The 13,281-nt window shown below is 36.5% G+C and overlaps 1 long non-coding RNA gene across 1 annotated transcript; it reads right to left on the bottom strand.

Moving 5' to 3' along the window:
• Positions 1-1,336: 1,336 nt before the first annotated feature.
• On the bottom strand, positions 1,337-5,834 carry LOC134533763 (uncharacterized). Its single transcript, XR_010075389.1, has 2 exons — positions 5,515-5,834; positions 1,337-3,581 (listed from the first exon to the last, which is right to left on the bottom strand). It is a non-coding gene; the product is annotated as an uncharacterized LOC134533763 (long non-coding RNA).
• Positions 5,835-13,281: the final 7,447 nt, after the last annotated feature.

The following is a 13,281-nucleotide window of genomic DNA, read 5'->3' as shown; positions in this document are numbered from 1 at the left end:
AACTTTAACATAATCTGCAGTGCCAACTATTTTTCCAAACTTGCCTCCATACTTGACACAGCGCAAGACATACAGAAGAAAACTAGAGATGAGTGCAAGTTCATTTTTGAATCAAACACAATACTTGCTGCAGTTATGACCATTTAAATTTAAAATTTCAAAGTAACCAAAATCTCATTTAAAACCATTTACAGTTGATGGCATTTTTACTTTTAATGAAATTTTTTTACCACACAGTACTCAGTGGTTTTCAAGATACCTAATTACTTGATTTTATGCTATAGCATAGCTGTGAATTTTGTGTGTGTGTGTTATGATAGTTTTATTGCATTAAGTCCTACAAAATATTTTTTTCTCTTCATGGCAGGGGAAATTAACTTACCTTTTTTTTATTTCTCCACAATTTTTTGGCTCTTCAGGAACATTGGATCTGCTGTAAAACAATTATGGCAGCAAAGTGCTCTTTCATATCTTTTAAGTAAAACATAAAATTGAAAGAAATAAATTTAAGTTTTATTATTAAAGGTATAGAATTGAGAATCGTAACATGAAATTCAGTTGTTCACTTAAAGACTTGACTATGATTGTCTGTTTAAAATTACCTTATTGCAGTATAATTTGCAATGTTTATTAAAACTTGGGCACCAGCACAATTCAGAAGGAAAAAAAAAAGATGAAATTCTTTAAAGATTTTGAGTGCATTACAATAGGAATAATAATAATTTTCAAAGTATTTGCTTTTCTATAAAACAAAACCTATTTGAGTTAATTTAATCACTGTTAAGTAAAACTTTAAGGGAATTTTAATTTCAATCTGAAAAATTAATTTACACTGGGCTTAGAAAATCCTATTTTATCACACAATGGTTTACACATACATACACACATCTTTAAAGAATACGCAAATGTAAATGAAGTCAAAACAATCTTCATTGGAATCTGTAATAGATCCAGTAGTTCGTAAAAGAAGGGATCATCTTAAAAACTGTAGGTAAGTGTGATTAAAAAAAAATCATCTTGTGTTTTTATTAACTACTCAATTACCACCTCTGATTTGTTACTAATTGGAATACATTAGTTTTTGGCAATAATTTAAGTTATATCAGAAGCATAAAACAATGTATGAAACTAGGTAAACAGTGTACTATTATATTATTTTTTATTTATTTATTTGTATTCCATTGAGCCTTCTTTTTGGTAGAAACCATAAGGCTATGGAGCATGTCATTTACATATTTACAGTTATACATATACATACAGTTTTACATGTACACAGTTTTAAATACACATACATACTTAGTTTTACATACATATAACTTTGAAGTAAAACAAATAGTTATAAAAATTTTTCAGAATATTTATTGTTAGAAATATATAGCAAAATAATAATCATGTTTGAACATTCTTGTTTACAGAACATTGATAACAAAAATTCTGTCAATATTGCTCGCTTAGAGCCACAAAGTGCCAGCTCCCCAAGCACCACAAAAAACGAAAATGTGTGGCAGTGGCTAATATCAAGGTCTCTTGATAATGGTTGGGGCAGAAAAACAGAAAACGATGCTTCACTGACATATTTCTACTACCGAAAATCTGAGCAGAACAATGCAGATTTGTTAATTAAAGTTGTTTGGGAACGTGACAGTGCTCAGCCAAGTTTGTACATTTGCAATTGTAAAATAAATATGAGGAGGTTAAATTTTAACTATGTCCATACTACAGACAGCATTTTGTTACTTCTCAGAAAGTTGGAAATAATAGAGTTTTGCAAAGGGGTACATATCAAAGAAATAACCAGCATGAACTCACCTCAAGTGTCATTAAAAATATTAAGTAATGCAACAATATGCAATGGAATTTTGTTTATTCCAAAATGTTGCTTTGTTTCAAATGAAGTTTTCCTACACTGCAAATCCTTCAAAACATGACTAATAAGTAAATCTAAAGTTCCACGAAGATGCTTTCTAACTAGAAATGTGAAGCGTTCGGTACTAAAAGAAATATCTGCCATTACAATGATAAAACACTTACAAGGAAAAAACAAACAGCTTTCTACTACTGCTTTACAAGAGGCCATAAACAATTTGCCAGAAAAACAGCAAGAAGCTGTAAAACAGTGCTTTCATTCCTGTACGTTGCAGAAAAATTCTTTTAGTAAGAAATGGATACTGGAATGTATTCTTATGCGATGTAAGAGCCCTTCTTTGTACAAGCATATTCAAGAACAAAAAATTCTTTTTGTTCCCACAGTACGCACTATCAACACATACATCCGAGGTATAAAGGCAGAATGTGGCATTTCAGATTATATTCTGCAGTGCATTAAATGTAAACTGTAATCCTTGCTTATAAGAAAAGACACTATTGAACATCATGGTGTACTGCCGTTTGACGAAATAAGTTTAACACAACATTTGGATTTAAATTCAGTGTCTGGTACAATCACAGGGTTAGTGGATGTAGGTTCTAATACAACAGACACACAGTTCTCTCAGTATGCTGACCATGGTTTGGTCCTATTCTTTCGGCCATTTATTTGTAACTGGGGCCAGGTTGTTGGTCTGTATCTCACCAAAAATGCAGCCCCTGGCAATGTCCTTACAAATTTGGTTCTGGATGCTATTGCGAAACTAGATGCAGCTGGTCTGTTTGTAGACTGCGTAGTGTGTGATGGAGCAACAACAAACCGTTCAATGTGGAAAAAGTTTGGTATTGGCATAAAATATGAGAAGAACGTTTGTAATTCAGTTACCCACCCATGTAGTGACACAGGCGACAGAAAGTTATATTTCATTTCTGATGGTCCACACTTGTATAAGAAACAGATGGCTTAAATCACGTGTATTTAAGGTTAGTTTTCAAATGTAAAAAAAAAATTGCTGACATTTCAATATGATTATTTGATTGTTAAAATCTGTTACGGAATTTGTTTCATTTAAGATCGGGATGGAAGCAGCATGCATGAACCACTTGGAACTTCTATTGAAGTATGACAGTAAAGCGGCAGGCCTAAGAATGGCCCCAAATTTAACATATAAACATGTGCAGCCAAAAAATTTCCAGGAAATGAGTGTTACTCTCATGAAGCAGGTAACTAAAAATTGCTGTACAAATTATGTAATTTCCATAATGCAGTTATTCATAATAAAATTTCCACACATCAAAATTTAAACGATAATGGTACTTGTCATTGTTTTCTTTACCGACTAACTACCAGAGGCACTAATGAATTTATGAACACAATTTTCTTTTACTTCCAAGAGCATTTTTGGGAATGAAATGGGAAATATGGGCTCGGCCAATTTATTCACATCCTGTGCACACAACACATTAAAAATTATTTTGTAAATTAAATGTATATACTTGTTTTATTAAATAAGTACACAAAAATAATTTTATAGACAGCTTCTATTCATAAACTGCACTTAACAAAAATAAAGATTTTCCTGTATTGAAACATTAAAAATACTTAATGATTCTTTATTTCTTATGTAGACACTTCTTGGTTTCTTGGAGTATATTGACACGTGGGAATTATCCACCAAATATCAGCCAGAATTGTTTCTTTCACCATCAACAGCCTGTGGAATAAGAGTAATGATAACATCAATCATTGAGTTGTCACATACACTTAATTCTATTGGCTTTCGTTACCTTCTCACATCAAAGGTCAACCAAAACATATTGGAGGTATGTATTATTTAAAAAAAACATTCATTGCTGACTTTTTAAAGCAAATAATAGCTAATTAACTAATCCTTATGTGATGTCTATAGGAAAAGTTCAATATTGCAATTGGAATTTAATTTTTTTGCCTTATAAAATTTTCAATTACTATTTTTGAGACCCCAGAAAAAAATGTTATGAAATGCAGGAAAGTAATCAGTGTTGAAAATGAAAAATAGGGACAAATTTATGGACATATCAATTGTAGCATTCCCTGCCTCTGAGCACCTGGTGACGACAGAGAGGGCAGGAGCAAGAGACACTACATGCCAAGGGACAAATTAATTCTAGTGCAGGCTTAGTAATACAAATACACATATTATTTCACTGATTTTTCCAGCACAATTTGATATATTTAAAAACAATCAGCTAGTAATTTTAAAACGTGATAGTTACAATTGCTTATATTACTTCTCTAAAACATGTGTTTTGACTTCAGTGAAATTCCATTGAAACATAAAAAATACAGCTTTGGTACTTCATTATAAAAGTTCACAATTTTAAAGCATACTACATGGATATAGAATTATATGTTTCAATTAAGTGTGGTACTTTGCAATGAGATTTCAATTTAATAAACAAATAATTAAATTGAGGCCATCACTTACAGCATAATAAATAAGTAAATTAAATATAAAAAATCCAACTTAAAACCTTTACACATATCTACATGGTGTATTCTCCACTCTTATGAAGGCAACCATGTGGTTGAAAATTTGAATTATTTTGTTTGTCCCGTTTCCATTTTAATAACTAATAGTTCTGCAACATACACATAAAACTAACCTAACCAATCATTCACTCCATTTCACAGTAATTTTAATGTAGCTAACCTAACGTTTCTACATGTTAAAACAGTATACTACAATAACATAATTTTTAAAAAATATGTCAAGAATTTTGATACTGTGAAAATGGTTGGTTAGGTTTTTAGTAAGCTGCGTTTAAAATACTTAAATAGTGGGTGTGGACAGTTGGTTAGGTTGGTTACATTACAACGATTGAGATATTAAAATAGTCAGTTGAGTTAGGCTAACTACAAAAAAAAAATAGTAAAATCGTTTAGTTAAGAACCGCCCCTTTAAACTACACATCCAATGGCATTGATCTAACTATTTAATTTTTTTAATTGAATATATTTTCCATCCTGCTTCACATAGTGCTTGAAGATTAAGCACAAAAGGAACAACCATTTACCTACCACATTTTATCCCTATTTCAAATTTCTAAACAAGCACAAATGCTGCAAGTAGATGGGTGCACCATACAAGCTCACTACACTCATAGTTTTGAAAACCAAATTTCACAGTGAAGCGATGAAAAGTTGAAAAAACAATTATTTTTCTCTTAAATATCTTAGTAAATCACCAACGTTTTGTGTCCGTAAATTTTAAATTCGGACTTGCTGTAACTGATAATGAAATATGGTATGTAAATTGTATTAGTGGCATGAATCAAAATTACGTTAAGCTTGGAAAGACTGTCGCATATCCCGAGAAATCAGTCGAATAATAACCAAGTGAAAGGTTGTTTATGTTATGCTTGCTATATTAACAAGTAAATCTGTAATTGAAGTACAAAGCTTACCTGCAGGTAAACTGAAGTAAGGTAAAGTGAGGTCATGACCTCAACTTCACTTTAGTTATTATTCGCCTAATTTCCATTAATCCGAGAATCAACAACGTTCACAAACTGAATAGTATAGATACTGTGATATCAAACCTATAAAAACACAAACAAGCACATCTTTTTTCATCCAGACATAACTTACCTCAAATATTTGCTTACCTTCATAATATGCAGATTGCTCGCGGCGAAACATAAACGCAGTATAGCTTTTATTTACGTACCCAAAAGGCACAAAGTTGTGAAATTTACACGTTCTTAACGGAAGACTTGTTCAATATAATTCTTGCAAACAAAAAGCACATAACTAAATACCATACCGACTATTTTATTTGACTTCAATGCGGTTTTCTCACGTTCACCCTCATGGCAGTGTGTAAAATGTTACCCTTTCGCTACGCCAGCGCACCTAGCGGCAGAATTTTTCCCTGTGCCAAACTCGCCCATAAGAAAACCCGTTTTCTTCCTAACCTGTAGTAGAATTAACCTTACCCAAACCAAGATTCAGTCAAAAATAATATATTTGCGCCACGGACTCTGCAGCAATGCTAGGAGGAACGGGTTAGCAAAGAGCAACGAAAATGTTACATTGAAATGCATGAAAACAGAATTACGCCACGGACTCGGTCGCAATGCTAGGAGGTTCAGGTTAGCAAAGAGCAATATAAAATGAGCGTAACGGGACACAGCGAAATGGGACAATGTGCGTAACGGGAAACTTTTTCGTGCGTGCAGCCAGTGTCCATCGATTTATTAGACGTTGTCACGTCAAAAATAAAACACAGCCATGCGTTGTACAGAGTTACAGTTTGTTTCTCGTAGTAAATAAATTTATTTTTTGGCAACTGGTTTTAAAAGGAATCTTTCGTAAAATAACAGAATATTACCCCCCCCCCCCCCCCCCTGTGCAGTCATGGGTCGGCTGCACCTCACGGAGCGGGGTAATGCTCCGTGCTAATCACAGAGTGCGCCGCCAGCGTGAAATTACTGCTAATGACTCGCCAGTGTACCCGGCCTGGTCACCCATCCACTTTCCTCCCCCCCCCCCCCCCCCCCCGTGCTACCCCTGGTGATTCCCCTTCGCCGACGCCTCTCGCCCGCAGCTCCCGACGTCATGCTTAAACCAGCGCCGTGTGAGCATCTCATTCGTTAATTTTTATGTTATTAACTCAATTATCATAACTATGAAATCAAGTTACGATTATTTTTTTTACATTAAATACGAATTTTTTTTTCTACATCTCAAATAACATGTAGGTAACAGGCATCAATATAAATATTATATTTTAAATGTACGCCACAGAGAAATCCATGAGAGGCAACGTAACCGGCAATGGCGTATGCCCAAAAAAAAAAAAATGTTGTTAGTTGTCAGGAGATACTGTGACGGTAGTTAAAGTAACTTTTTTAAAACCTTGCCGTCGCCATATTGTTCCGCCCAAGAGGAAATGGCAGTTGTTAACGTGTGATGGCGGTTAACAGGAATGAATTATAATCAACTTTTATGGAGCAACAATGAGCCAAAAAAAAAAAAAAAAAAAAATAACGGCTTTACACAGTTACCATGTTATCATACAGATATAGCTTCCTGCTGCAAAACACAATCGCTTAAAATAAATCTTCTTCGTTGCAGGAATCATTCAATCAACATATAGGTCTTGTAAATAAAAATAAAACAATTTGTCAGTCATGTACTAATTTATACTTTTTTAATTTTCTAGGTGATTAGTTAATTGTAATAGTTTCTTCAAGAGTTGGTGAAACTTTTTTTCCACTTTAATGGTTTTGTAAGCATTTAATAAAATGATATTAAAGTCCACAAAGAATAATGTATCTAGTGGCCAAGGACATCTCTGTGAAAAATCTTCTCACATTTCAGCCACACGCCCTGAGGGAATCGACAACAATCCTGCAGTATTTTCAAAAGTAAACATTTTCCAAAATTCAGTGCAGCAATAGAATTAAATTTTATTTTCAACAATATAAACCACAATTTAAACGATTTCAAGTATCGCCCAACCATTTGTTTGGCACCAAAAATTCACCACAGAGCTATTCATAAAGGTAACAAGGTTCGTGTTGAACTTGAATTTGGTTCCTAGGGCCATATAATATTGTTCTCAGAGAAACAGTTTATTGTATGCTACACTTCGTAAAGAATAAACAACAGAATACTCGCAGTTTCATTTCGAGGCAGGTCCCACCGGACAATCAAGCACTCACTACAAGCAAACAACTCTGTTTACCAAAGACTTCAATAATTAAAGCAAGGGCTTCGCCGGAAGGGTGGGGGGGGGGGGTAGGGGGGCAGTTGCCCCTCCCTAGAGCCCTAGAGATTAAAAAAAATGTAGCCAAATACAAAAAAAGACATACTTTTCCCACAATTCCCCCCCCCCCCCCAAAAGCCATCGGCTGGCCGTCGACTGGCGACGCCCTTGAATTAAAGGTAACATTTGTTTCCCTGATGGGGCCTAATTAAATATATATGCCAAAACAGTAAGGAAATAACCTATGTTAAAGCTTAAATGGAAGTTGATCAAAAACAACAGGAAAATAAGTCTGGTTTTGATTTATATTCACTTATTTCCTTTTTTATCAAATAAACCTCATATTTGAAAATAAATAACTTGCTATACAGATAAAGAATTTATCTCTTTTCTTCAAAATAAATAATAAATATGATAATTAATAATAAAAACAGTACATTAAATACATACAAAAATGTATTACAAAACACTATATAATTTATATTATATTATTGGGTTAAGAGCCTATATTTAAAAAAAAACTGATTTTATTGTAAATTTTTAAAAGGGGAAATTGGTTAAGAAAACCAACAAAATAATACTCATAAATTCATGGTTGACATAATGGTTTTGGAGAGCTATATTATTTTCTCGGACAAAAGAGAGCACAAAAAGAGCAGTAAGAAAACTGAATTTAAGAGCACCTAAAGTTTGATATAGTACAGATAACTCTCTCTTCTATATTTCAACAGGTTCCCCAGGCATATAAAATGCATTTAAAGCATTATTATTACAAGTTAATATTTAACTTTTGTAACATTTCAAGCTATTACAGGAAAATATTAAAAAACAATACTTGTTTCTTTTTCTCTCTATCTCTCTCTCTCTCTCTCTCTCTCTATCTATCTCTCTCTCTCTCTCTCTCTCTCTCTCTCTCCCGGCCAATGTTGTTTCTCATGTGTCTGCATCATTTATAATCCGTACTCTGCCCTTTCCCCTGGTAAAATTAGGCCTACCATACAATTCTTCATCCTTCCTTTATAATGCCCCTCAAAAGGCCTCAGGAATCTACATCATCCGAGATACGCCTAAAACATTATTTGCTACTATGAAAGCCTTATGCGCCAATCGATCTATGTGAGGTTTACGGTTTTTATTCTTCCTTTTGCCCATTCAGCCATCCTCCACACATGCCATTTGGTAACCCTGAGTCTTTACGAGCTAGGAAATCGCTCTCGCAGCACCTATATACCCATTTTATGGTCATAAGGTCGCTCTGAATTGGCAAATATTCACGTAAAATAAAATATATTTGTAAATTTGTACCTTTACATGAAAACAACTGTATCACTACGACAAAGTGTTCGCAATAATACTGGGTTCGGATTATTTCCCGGGAATTTATGCTTTATGTTGTCCGAGTACCTCCAATAGTTAAAGTTGTTTGTTAACCGTTCCCGGAATAGCTATCCAGTATTAACTGTGCATATTAATAAGCACAGTAAAACAAAATAATGTTACATGTTGGATATTTGATATTCATTGCAATGGTTTAAGACCTTCGTGCTTTGATGACACGTAAAATAAAATATATAATCTTGCCCCGATTTTCGTAACAAATACTCATTACTATCAACTTAAACGTTTTTCATATATACAAAAATAACAATAGCCATGTGTTGTACAATTTTACAATATAGCTCTTGAAGTATAACAAACCTTTTTTCTTGGCGATTGGTTTCCAAAGTAATCTTTTGTAAATTAATATAGAATGTTAATTTTTTTCTGTGTATACCGAAATTCCGATATCCTAATCTCATCCGAAGATAACAGTCTCAAGATTACTGTAGTACTGCTCGTTCTTCGCAAGCAAACAGCTGCAGACTTTAAATTCTTTCAGCATAAACACAAAAGTATCTTCTTGGTGTGTTAGCAAAAAATTACCTAATTTAGTCCACAATATTCTTTCTTCCATGAGACTGTTTAAAAATAACTTTGAAGTCTAAATAGCTAGTACCGTAATCGAGAATTCAGTTACATGCAACTTAAATGCACTCTTTTTGCATTTGAGAATTATTCTTGATTAAAAATTCTATATGTTTTATGTTAATATTAAATTTTCTATCACCTTTAGTTTTGAGTATATTGACACAGATTTTCAGTTACAAAATCTCCGCAAAGACTCGCTAACCTAACTTGCAACTATAATATAAATTTAAGTTTAATATTGACTTGTTTTAAAATTCCATGTTAATGTCGGTGATCATAAATATAAACTGTAATAGTAATTATGCAAAAAAATGGTTCGCTCGAAGGCTAGTGAAATAATCACAGTTTTAAGTTTTAAAATATTTGTTGCCTTGTAACAATAAGTTTACTGGAAGTTGGTTTTATAAATGCATGTACAGAAAGTTGCGTACCAGGATATGTGTTTAAGACCGTTTAAAATACGTGCTCAAAACGGTAATGGCATGTCAATTAAATTAATATAATTACATACTTAAGTTATTCAGAGATGATTAAAAAAAAGCATAAAACTAGCCAGTCCAAGATATTGAATTAAACACAATCATGAGTTATCGTAAACATATTTGTCATTGAATAGTTAAACACGAAGAATGTATGCAGAATTTAAGAGAGTCTTTTGAAATAACTAGTTAGTATTTGTTGGGCCCAACAAATAAACAGTGTACTTAAAGAATCAACATTGAATCAGGATTCTTCTAGACTCAACCAACTCGACCTTACACCAAAATGGTTTCCCAGTTAGATGCCGATGTAAGACTAGCTAAAGCAGTTGGTTGGCGTAATGGTCCCCACAAGGTTGGGACTGGGTGGACCCCCTGGGTTCAGGACCCAAACCCAGCCCCGTTTATTATTATCTCAGTGTGTGAAATATATATACATACTCGCTGTCGTTATTTTAAAGTGAAATAATTTTATAATTAAAGCTTAGTTTGGATTTATAAAATAGCAAACAATATATCACCCTGTATTTTCAGCTGTGAATAACATTCTAAAAACGAAGAGATTATTTTAACCATAACTTTTATACATGTTTGCTATTTAACTTCTTCCAATCTGTGTTATTCTGTTAAAAGGATGGGACGATGACAAGGAAAAAAGTAGGAAACGAATGGGAGTGTTTCAAGTTTTTAATGAGTCTCGAAAAATTCGAATCAATGGTAGTTCGTTCCAATCGAGTGGAAGAGAGATAGATGCGGCGCAAGCGTACAATTAGCGTGACGGGACACAGCGTAACGGGACAATGTGCGTAACGGGACACTTTTTCGTGCGTGCAGCCGGCTGTTACCACTGGGATGGTAACGGCGCCACCCAGTTACCTATGTTTTGTTAACGGTATTTATTTATGATTAATTAATTTAGATTTATTTATTTCTAGTAGCAGGTAATATATTTTTTTTGTTTCGAACTTTCCCGTGTTGGTGCGGTTTGCACGTAATTTAACGTACTGACAGTTTGTGAAGTTGGCACTAATGTGACTTGACACCTTCGGGGTTTTTCGGTGGAGTCGAGGATTGCCGAGTGAGGAGCCGACGAGTCAGTGTGCGGCTTGCGCGGGGAGTGCTGGTCTGGACGCCGAAGTGGGCACTTCGGGAAGTAGCGGCGAGGCCTTGCAGATTTGCGGCCGAGTAAGTATCGTCTTCGGGGCTAGTGGAAGTGCCAGGGTATGGCGAGAGGCATCACGCGACGCGAGCAGCGTCGGCGAGTTCCCGGGCCGGGCGAGCGCCGAGGTAGCGGCATGACAGCACAGCGCAACTCAAAGTAAGGCAAACAACTGCATTATTCACCAACATGAGAGTTTCCCCGGCTACGAGGCATATTGAGAGTTGAATCGGACCTAGTACTACGATACTCGTGTGCACTCAGTCACGGCGAAGAAACTGACGTCTTTGATTAACTTTGATTTAATTTTTATTAACTTCAAGATAATAATAATAACCTTTTCGTGGGACAGATGAGAATAAATAAATGGTACCATAAGTATAATCAAGTAGCGCGCTGCGGTTATGTTACGTTGCTCAGTTGGACTCATTAGTGGACTGTTAGTTTCTTAATATATTATTTTTTTAAATGTATTATCATATTATTACTAGTTGCATGTATAGGAGTATGAGAATGGTCATATGCTTGTTCATTGCTAGAGCTCGTAACGGAAAAGTTGCTCAAGGTATTAACGCAAATTAGGTATGCGAGTATATATATATATATTTTTAAGTAAATGTTATTTTTATTAAACACGAGTTTTTTTGGTTAGATGTTGCATAGTCTCCCGTGCCACCTTATTACTTGTTAATGGTAACTGGATCCTACACCCACGCAACAGGGAAGGGCGACGTTGACTTTTTGGCTTTCCTGTAACAGTGGAGTGTGGAAGGTTTTTTGTAGACCCCCGGTGCTTGTGCTATAGACCCGGGGCTACACGGCGTTCATCGATTTATTGGACGTTGTCACGTCACAAGAGTGTAGGTAAGAAATAACCATGCAATTATAATGTAGCACGTGGGGGAGGGAGGTGGGGGGGGGGAGGGGAATACAGGGCCCGTGATCGAACGTGGAGGCCACGGCTGGCATGCTCCGCAGAAGGAAGAGGGAGCTGCAGCAGCAGGTGTCAGCGGCCGGCTGGAACGCCGCCCACGACAGCTCGCCCCGCACCGCCGCCAGGAATACCGATGCCGGCCGGGGCCTCTGCACGCCAGGACGCCACGCGACCGCCCGCTGCGCGCCTCGCTCTGCCAGCGCGCAGACGTGCCGGACCCCGGTGTTGCGGCACAGCCGCGCTCCCTCGCAGACGCAGGCGAGATCCCAGTGGGGGAAACGATAAGGGAGGGGGGAAATTATTATCCCATCCCTATGTGACGAACATTGCAACAAAAAAAATATCGCTAGAGACCGGAAAAAATTCGCGGGTTCAATGACCTACAGGATAGACTCCACGATCCTCTGCACACTCGGGCAAATGCCAACTGTTCATTGGCTGCTGACTTGTGAGTCGTCTCGACTGGGTGGCCTGTGATTCGACACTTCTATGAGTGAGGGTCTCTAATTGGCCCTTAGTCCTCCAGATTAACAGTGAACCAATGGCAGAAGCAGCACTAAGGTATAATTATTTGAATTTTAGCAGAACACAAAATTAATCCGCGAGTATTTCAGGTCCCTAAGTATCGCTGTTTATTAGTAGCAACACTTAAAAATTTATCAAAACGTATATTCGTAATGTTACGAACGTGAGAGATCCGACCATGATCCCAGGTTCGGAGCTGGCTGGCGGCCCTGCACGGCCATTGGCGTCACGCGCCGTGTCACATGTCATCTACGGAAGTAAAGCATAGCACGTGCGCCTTGCCGGATTTACAAGGGTCCTCTCAACCCTCATCTGCAACCACTCGCCATGCATCGTCCTTCCTCGCGGCTGTTATCTATCGCTGAGCGGCCTTGGTAATTCCACGGGCTTGCCGCGTGGAGTGGCGTGAGTGGACGATGCCTTTCTGGACGTTTTGGGCGTCGGGTCGATCCGGGATGACGCGACACGTCACAGCCACTTTCGTCGATCTTAGAAGGGCACCGCATGTACTTAAGCAGCAACGCCGGTCTCCGCGTGAGTGCCGCGAGAGTTTTTAACGAGTTCCGGGTGAGTTCCGAGAATTTGGAGAGTTATGCA

This window comes from Bacillus rossius, chromosome 7, assembly GCF_032445375.1.
Source record: "Bacillus rossius redtenbacheri isolate Brsri chromosome 7, Brsri_v3, whole genome shotgun sequence".
NCBI classification, from domain to species: Eukaryota; Metazoa; Arthropoda; class Insecta; order Phasmatodea; family Bacillidae; genus Bacillus; species Bacillus rossius.
The sequence above is the reverse complement of the archived record's forward strand: the minus strand, read 5'-3'. Positions and strand labels throughout refer to the sequence as shown.